General features: G+C 56.0%; 1 protein-coding gene across 1 annotated transcript in view; it reads right to left on the bottom strand.

The window, feature by feature from the left end:
• NKD1 (naked cuticle homolog 1 (Drosophila)) overlaps positions 1 to 9319 on the bottom strand; it is an 80092-nt gene that overhangs the window by 52149 nt on the left and 18624 nt on the right. The window lies entirely within an intron of this gene.

The raw sequence follows: 9319 nt of genomic DNA, 5'->3' as shown, positions 1-9319 counted from the left end.
GCTCCGGTTTGCAGGTGATGAGACTGAGATGGGCGCCGGCGCCTGCTGCACGCCGCTGGCTGCGATGCCCCTTCCCAGTCTAACCACGACCTGCCTGCGCGCGCTTCCTACTCGCGCACGCCCCGGTGTCACCTCTAGGTCTTGATCTGAGAGTCCAGGCGAGGCTCCCACCGCGCCCCCAGCCAGTTGTGCACCCAGCCCACTCCTGGCAGCGACAAGTGTCTGGGAGACGCGCGTTGCTAGCCGATCGCTCGGATCCCCCAGCCGGGAGGCCTGTGGGTCCCCGCCTGGGGTCAGGGCGCGCCGCCAGCTGCGCGGCCCGGAAGGGGGTAACCGCTGGGTCTTTGATCTTCCTTGGTTTCCGCTCCCTGCTGCAGTTCCACAGACCCAAGGGCTTGTTTGTTTTGTCTGGGGAGGTCTCCGCCGAGGGGAGGGCGACATCAAGGGGTTCCACCCCACCTTTGTGGTTCCCTGAGAGAATGCCCGCTCTGCTGGGGGGACATCGGAGGTCTGTGGTTAGCTCGTCCTGGAACAGGGAAGCCTGGGTTTGGGGGAAAGAAACCCACTCTGCCCTGGGACTGCATTCTCTGTGAGAGCCTCAGTTTCAGCATCTGTGAAATGGAGACTCCATCTTCCCTTTCTGCCCACTCCTTAGAGTGGCCCTGTCCAATTTTTTCTTTTTTTTTTAGTTAAAAGAGTCTGGCCGGTTTGGCTCAGTGGTTGAGTTTGGACCCATGAACCAAGAGGTCACCGGTTCCATTCCCTGCCAGCCCCCAGTTGCAGGCTGGATCCCCAGTAGGAGGCGTGCAGGAGGCCACCGATCCATGATGTTTCTCTCTCATGGATGTTTTTCTCTCTCTCTCTCTCCCGCTCCCTTTCTCTCTCTAAAAATCAATTTAAAAAAAATTTTTTTTAATGTGGTGGCCAATGGATGTGTCTCTCTCATTGATGTTTCTGTCTCTCTATTGCTCCACCTTCCTCTCTGTCTAAAATCAATTTAAAAAATATTAAAGAGAAATAAACCAGCCAGTGTTGCTCAGTGGCTGAGCCAGCAGGTCACGGTTCAATTCCCTGTCAGTGGTAATATTAAAAAGTTAAAAGAAACTCGCCTGGGCCGGTTTGGCTCAGTGGGCAGAGCATCGGCTTGCGGACTGAGGGGTCCCGGGTTCGATTCCGGTCGGGGGCGTGTGCCTGGGTTGCGGGCACATCCCGGTGGGAGATGTGCGGGGGGCGGCTGATCGGTGTTCCTCTCTCATCGATGTTTCTAGCTCTCTGTCGCTCTCCCTTCCTCTCTGTGAAAAATCAATAAAATATACTTTTTAAAAAAGTTAAAAGAAACAGAGGAAATTAATTGTAATACTATATTTTACTTAGTCTACTATAGTCTACTCTGTTGCAGTTTCAACATATAATGAGAGATTTTACATTCTTTGTTTTGTGCTACGTGTTGGCAATCCGGTGTGTGTCCTACACTTAGAATACATCGCAACCCAGGCTAACCACATTGCAAGCGACCGACGGCCACACGAGGCTGGTGGCCACGGTATTGAACAGCTCAGCTCTGGAGCACCTGCGTGTCCCTAAAGGACGTTGGGAGCTGCCTGGCCATCCGGAGTCATAAGTAACCTTCACCCGACAGTGGCTCAGTGCCATCCCCCACACTTCCTTTTTTTTACACACCCTTTTTTGGTGGAAATGAAGACCAATCTGATGAGCAGGCACATCGTTGTCCATTTTATATTGCAATTCTTCATCCAGTACCTGCCACATGCCACCCATTGTCTACGTCGGCGATTTCCGATGGGTGTGCCGCAAGAATTTTTAAAACCTGCAATACCTGACTAGTCAGGGCACTGACCTCTTTTCCGTTAGATTGTCAAATTAAAAATGACATCACAATAGCCATCTGGTGTGAATGAATCAAAATGATACCTTTTTTTGGCAATTGGCAAAAGATACATTTTTTTGGTGTGCCACAGAATTTTAGTGATTCGTTTATGTGTGCCGTGAGATGAAAGGGGTTGGAAATTGCTGGTCTAAGTCATGTGTAGCCCTCACAACTAACCACTCTCTGATGCAGGCTTGTCTTTGGTCTACAAAGGAGGGAACCTACTAGGCTCAGAGAGGTGAAGTCACTTGTCCAACGTCACACAGCGGCCAGCAACCTGGTCAGGAAAGAACCCCAAGCCCCTGGATCCCACTGCCGTGCTGTTCTCCTACCTCCGGCCGCCAACACAGTCCGACCTTCACTTTCCGCCCTTGGAGAGAGTCCCCGGTCCGGGAACAAAGCCGGATTCGGTGCCCGCTACGCGACAAGCACTGTTTTAGGCACTTACGGTACATCCGTGAACAAACTAGACAATCCCACTCTCCGGCCACCCTCTGCTGGGAGGAAGGCAGACAAGAGACAGCCAATGTCAAGTGTCCCATGATCTCACTCATATGCGGGATCTAAGTAACAAAATAAACGGACGCACGGAGCGGATCCAGGGCCACAGAAGCATGGAACAGAGAGCGGAATCTCGGAGGGAAGGCGGGGAGGGTGGGTGGGGGCGAAGTAATCAACCAAGAACCTCGTGTGCATCGATGCACGGCCCATGGCCACAGACGATGGGGCCGTGAGGGCCTGAGGCAGAGGCGGGCTGGAGGGGCCCATGGCGGGGACAGGGGAGCATATGTAATACTTTCAACAATGGATTATTTTTTAAAAAGAAACAATGTGATGCACAGGCAATAGAGTGGTACGTTAGAAGGCAACACCAGCTATAGCCACGGTTCTCAACCACGGACAATCTGCGCACACACACACACACACACGTGAGCACGTGCACACACGCACACATGTGGGCACACGTGCACACATGTGTGTACATACGCACACGCATACATGGGGACATTGGATGATGTCTGAAGGCATCTGGCAAGAAGCAGCCAAGGCTGCTGCTAAGCACCCCACAGTGCATAAGACGGCGCCCCGAAAGAAGGCAGCGCCCAGCCCCAAGTGCCCGCAGTGCCCGCATGAGCAGCCCTGGGCTCTCGCAAGAGGCAAGAGCAGGATGGCAGGTGCAGGGGGGCGAGGGGGGGGGTGCGCGAGTGTCTGGATCAGACCCCCCTTCGGTGGGAACGGCCTTCGGTGGGGGTTGCTGTCTGTCTCTCTCGCCCCCACCCCACCCGCCACCCCCCACCGGTGCCAGGGTGCGTGGAAATCAAAGGCCAACTCTGCGTGTTCTTTCTCACAGCGCTCAGAGTCGGCTACTTCCTTAAACCGGCCGCGGCTTTCTTCTTTCATGAGAAAAAAGTAGCCCCCCTGCCCCTGGGGAGTCTCTTTTTGCAGTTCAAAAAGAGATAAAAGCAACAGCTAAAACTCGCAGTTACCAGTCTGAGTCTTGGGGGAAGTAAATCCCCAATGTCCAGCCCAGACCCAAAGGCCCCTCCACCTTCAGCCCGGCCCTCCCCAGCCCGCAGGCGCCCGGGGCCTGGCTGTCTTGGAACCCGGACACCCCCACCTGGCCCTGGGCAGGGAACCCGCGTGACGACGACGACGGGCCTCACACGGAAACCTTAGCCTGGTTAGGGTTCTGAGGAGGGGCTCCCCACCGCCACCAGCCCACCACCCACCTGGGGCGGCTCTGTGGTCTCAGCCGGCTTCCCCGGCCACGACTCACAGTCTTTTCATGTTTTAATAATTTATCTGGCCCACTTCTTGGGCTGTATACTTACAGGGACACATCTTTTTCTTTGAAGATTTCCCATCCTTGGGGGGAGGAGAATGGGGAAGGAAGGCAAGGGAGAGATAAGAGAGACAGATTATAGCAGAAACGGTTTCACGGGGCTTGAGATTTGGCAAGGCTGGGTGAGGTGAAGTGTGTCAGACGCGGAGCTGGAGGCTGGGGGGAGGCGGGGGACACCACCCCCACGCTTGTCCCCGGGTTCAACCATCTGATCTGGCCCCGTTCAAACCCTCCTCCCATAGGAAGCCCTCCTGGGCCTTCTAACCTAGGAGCTCTGACCACTCGGAATAGACGAGGTCCCTTCTCCTCTTTCTCCACTTGGTTCTCCTTCTTGGGCGTCTTGCCCGACCTGCATCTCTAGATGCAGTACCCAGCCCTGCCCATAGGGGGTGCTCTATGTAGAACAAGAGGAACCCACCCAACCTACCTCTGTCCTTGGGTGTGTAGCGATGGACAAAAGAGTGGGACGGCTGCCAAGAATATGATCTGGGGGCCTGACTGGTGTGGCTCAGAGGTTGAGCATCAACCCAGGAACCAAGAGGTCACTGGCTCGATTCCCAGTAGTAAGGGTGCATGCCCGGGTTGCGGGCTCGATCCCCAATAGGGCCGCATACAGGAGGCAGCCATGATGTTCCTCTCGTCCATGTTTAGGAGGTGGAGGAAGAAGACGGCCTGGAATATACTAAAGAAAAATGTACTGCCCAAGCATGCTGGTCCCTTCTGGTCCCTGGAGCGCTTCTCTCCACAGCCCCCAGTGACTGTAGGCGCAGCTCAGTGGCCTGGTTGGGGTGAGGGGCAAGCGAAACTGCCCTGCATGCGAAGGGCACGGGGATTCTGGAGATGGCGACCAGGAAAGGGAAATAGAGTGTGAGAAGAGAGAAAGAAAAACGGGCAATCAAATACCTCCTACACGGGAGGCCCTGTGGGTCGGAGACTTCTTAAAGCCACAGCTCAAGGCGTGAGGAAGAGCAGCCACGGGAGCGATGCTGGCAGTCCATGTGCTGGCCCCACCTGCCTTCCTTAGGAGCTTGCCTTCCTCTCTCCCTCCCGCCCCCCTCACAGAGCACAGCCTCAGGGTGGTCTGGCTACCTTGCTGGGACCACAGGACCCCTTCACTCTTGGCCACCGCTGATGAGACGGCTGCCCCAGAAGCCTGACCAAGCAGCATCTCTCTGCAGAATTGGAATAGAGAGGCCCAGGGCCTGGGTCCATCCCTGGGGGTCAGGGCAGCTGACGGGCTCCCAGTCCCGGCGCTGGAGCAGCCGACGGAGTCCATGTGGGCTGACGAGCCAACAGAGCAGAAGCAGGAGCGGAGAGCAGGAGAGCTAGGAAAGCAGGAGGAGAGAGACTGACACACAGACAAGCTTGGCCCCCGTCACAGCCGATTCCCAGGTCCAAACCTTGTTAGGTCTGCCTGTACGTTCTGGCCCTGGGTTCCTGGGTCCCCCTTTCTTGCCTGGGGTCAAATGGCCTAGATTAGGGCTGCTTGGGATTTAGTGCGGCTCCCCTGCTGAATGCGGTCCGGGCGGGACCTGGGAACCAGCATTCCTAGCAAGCTCCTGGTGAGACTGTGCTGCTCGTCCGCAGATCGCACTCAGAGGCTCTAGAACAGCGGTTCTCAACCTGTGGGTCGCGACCCCTTTGGGGGTCGAACGACCCTTTCACAGAGGTCGCCTAAGACCATCGGAAAACACATCTATAATTACATATTGTTTTTGTGATGAATCACTATGCTTTCATTATGTTCAATTTGTAACAGTGAAATTGGGGGTCACCACAACATGAGGAACTGTATTAAAGGGTCGCAGCATTAGGAAGGTTGAGAACCGCTGCTCTAGAAAGTTCCGGTTTCTCCGCAGCGACCAGGGTGATATAACGTGCCTCTTCATTGGGTAGGTCATGGTACTGGGGAGGAGGGACAGGGTCAGGGAGGAGGGCCCCAAGAAATAGAGGCCTTTCCCTTTCAGGAATGAAGTCACTCGGCAAAGATCTGTTGGGGGCCTAAAGTATATCCAGCTCTTATGTTATCTTTGTCTCTTCAACAGAAGCAAGTCAGTGAGGTGTAGGGTGTGTCCATGGGGGAAAAAAATCAAGTCGGAATGAGGGAGAAGAAGTGCCAGGGGAGGGGTTGCCATTTCTGGTGGAGGGACAGCGCAAGGGCTTGCAAATGAGGAAGACACCAGAGGAACGCCGGTCCAGGCAGAGAGAACAGCAAGTGCAAAGGCCCTGGGGTGGGCACACGTGTGACTATCTGGGGAACGAGGAGGCCAGCGGCTCCGAAGCCGAGGGGGGAGGGGGCTTTCAAGGAGGAGGAAGCGGTGAGGTTGGAAGGTGGCAAGGTTCAGTCATGACAACCTCAAAGGCCTCAGCGAGGGCTGCAGCTTTCACGGAGGGAGGCGATTGGGCCGCCGTGTTGGGAGCCGAGTGTGAATTAGAGAGTGGTGGCCGGAGACCAGGCAGAAGCAAGGAGACGGGCGGAGAGGTGACTGTGACCGTGGCTCAGGCCTGGGTGACAGCCTGGAGGAGGTGAGAAGGCCGATGCCGACTGTATTTGGAACTTAGAGCGAATACATTGGAAGGTGGAGTGGGAGAGGAAGAGGGAGCTAAGGAAGAGGCCCAGGTTGCTGGCCTGAGCCCCCGGAAGGAGGGAGCGGCCATTCACGGAGCCGAGGCTACCTGCGGTGGGGCTGGTCTGTAGGGCAGGCCAGCGCTTCCGGTTTGCACACGTTAGAGAGGCCTGTTGAATATCGGAGCAGCGAGACCAGTGGGCGGTGGGATCTATGAGCCTGGAGTTCAGGAGCGAGTGTGAGTGGAGAGATGTGCCCGGGACTCATGGCACATAGAGGGCACTTCAAGACTGACATTGGACGGGACCCCTGGGGAGTGAGTGTGGACAGTTTCGTGGACAGAGGCGTAGGGGTCAGCAAGAGTCTACCCACCTGCTCCAAGTCCACCATGACCTCTTGACCTCCATTCAGTCCTCAGGGGTTCCCTCTTAGGGAACCCCCTTCTCAGTAAATCCTTCTCATACCTGCTCACCACCTCCCCCCCACCCCCCACAGCAGGCAGGATTCCTGGCGCAGCAGCTAAACTCTCAAAGCATTTCTTTGTTCAAAGCAGCCCTGGAGATACACGAGACAATGTGTGTGAGACGCTTCGGGCATCCGGTCCAGCCACAGGCCCCGGGGTGCCGCTGGCCCCAGAGGGGCTGGCACAGCAGAGCACCCTGCCCGCCTTGACCCCGAGTTGGGCGTGCTTGTACCCACCTCGCACCACTCGGTGCCTGGCACACAGTAGGGACTTTAGAAACGTTAGCTGCCGGCAGGCATGGCTGAGCAGACGGGCCACCTGACCAGAGGTGACGCTGTCCCCCACGACGTTTGCGGCCTTCTGCAGGCCTGTGCCATGTTTGTTTCCTCCGCCTCTGTGCCCACGGGCAGGTCCCTGCCACCCTCGGGCTCCACACGGCGTTTGCCCATATCACACGCACCCAGGGCAGAGGAGGCCACTGCGGGGAACCCAGCACCGTTGTCCCTTCCGCCGACGCCACACTCAGGGCCCGTGTCTCCTGAGAATCCGACGGGCAACTTCCAGCAGCGAGTGGGGGGCGTCCTCCACCTGGCGCCGCTTTAACATCATCGTCTGCAGGCCTCTCTGGGTGACAAGTATCTTTGTACGGCGCCCTCCTCCTGGCCCCTCCTCTCTGCCCGGGTCCCACCTCCTCACAGGCTTCCGTCTGCACAAAGGAACCATTGAGAGGCGGCCATGGGGCGCCGCCTTTGATCCGGGGTTCCAATAACGTGTGTATGTTTACGTCCCAAAACAATGCCCAGCCTGGCAGGAGGCAGGGGAGGAGGAAAAGGTGGGCAGGAGGGTGCCATGGAGGCCCGGCCCTGAGCGCCTCTGCAGGTTCCCTCTGGTGAGAACATGCCCCACACACACCAAAGCCCTGACTTGTCAAATTGAGACCTAAACGGTCACCAGGACTGCCCATGGGTTCCTCCATAGAACCAGGAGCCACCACCTCACCAGGGAAGGAGCAGGAAAGAGAGGGGGGCTGGGACCAGATAGATCTGGGGGCGCACACCCAGCCAAAAGGGACAGTGACAGCTTAGTGACCACCGGAAGGCTGGGAGCTAATGGATCTTTTGATTTTTCAAGAGTAGCTGGAAATACAGGTTTCTAGGTGAAACCGCCAAATTTTACTATTGGCCACCAGTTTAAAAAAATTTAAGTCATGGTTTGGGCCAGATAAAACGTGCGTCCCTGCTGGAACCCAGCCTGTGGCCACCAGTTCCGCCCTCCGCATCCCAAGTAAAATGTACCCTGGAGGCAGGGAAAGGGTGGGAGGGCACAATAGGACTGGGCTCCCGCCCACAGGGAAAAAGACCGCCCTGGCTGGTGTGCTTAATGGTTAGAGCATCAGCCTGGGCATTAAGGGTCAAGGCTTCAATTCCCGGTCAAAGGCACGTACCTGGGTTGTGGGTTCACTCCCTGTCTCTGGTAGGGGTGTGAGCAGGAAGCAATCAATTAATGTGTCTCTCTCACATCGATGTCTCTCTCTCTCCTTCTCTTTCTCTCTCTCTCTCTCTTCCTCAATCTCTCTCTCTCCTCCCCCCCTCTACTCTCTGAACAAGCAATGGAAAAAATATTCTCATGTGAGGCTCAACAAAAATAGTGATGGGACAGCCACACAGCCAGGCACCCCCTTTTCCAGGCTCCCTTGCAGCTACGTGTGGCCGTGTGTGGACGGGAGGTGAGCAGAGACGTGTGCTGGCCCTTCGCCTCGTCCTCCCACCTTTGCACGGTGCAGAGGTCCAGGTTCAACCGTGGGGATGGGCAGAGAATGAGATGGAAGTCGCCTGGGCCCTGAGCCACTTCCTTGGCCCAATCGCACCCCACTCCCAGACTAGCTCTTAACTTGGAGTCTCACACAAGAGAAAAAAACTTCTATGTCGTTTAAGTTGCTGTGTTTAGAGGAACTGTTAGCAGTTCACCCTGTGCCCTAACTATCCCTCCTCCCCCCGCTCCTGCTAAATTCTCAGAGCTTGCCAGCCAGGACGCTGCCACTAATCCCCACCGAGAAGAGGGGAGAGATGGGGAGAGATGGGGAGAGATGGGGAGAGATGGGGAGAGATGGGGAGGGGGGGAGGACAGCGCTGATCGGGCGCTCACTCTGGCCCAGGCATTCATCGCCATTGTTCTGAAAGCTTGAATGTTATCATCGGCAATAAATAGCCTCCATTCTTTTCCTCGTGGTGCCAGGCACACTTCAGGCCTTTTCAAGAAAATGTCTGTCGAATCCGAATAACCATCATTTCTCTCCAAGTACAAATGTATTCAGCGCGGGAGTCAGACAATGGTGCAGGCACTTTTCCTGAGATAACGGTTGTATCTCGGTGTGCCGGAGACATGCTGCATGCATGGCACTGGTCACACACGACGTGAAGACAGCTGTGTGCAAGGACGGAGAAATTAGCAAATCAATCCATGTTCCCCCTTCCAGGACATTCTTTTTTTTAATCCTCACCTGAGGATATTTTTTCCATTGGTTTTTTTTTCTTAGAGAGAGGGGAGGGGAGGGAAGA

Source organism: Myotis davidii, unplaced genomic scaffold (genome assembly GCF_000327345.1).
Source record: "Myotis davidii unplaced genomic scaffold, ASM32734v1 scaffold328, whole genome shotgun sequence".
Classification (NCBI taxonomy): Eukaryota; Metazoa; Chordata; class Mammalia; order Chiroptera; family Vespertilionidae; genus Myotis; species Myotis davidii.
This window is presented reverse-complemented; position numbering and strand designations above follow the sequence as displayed.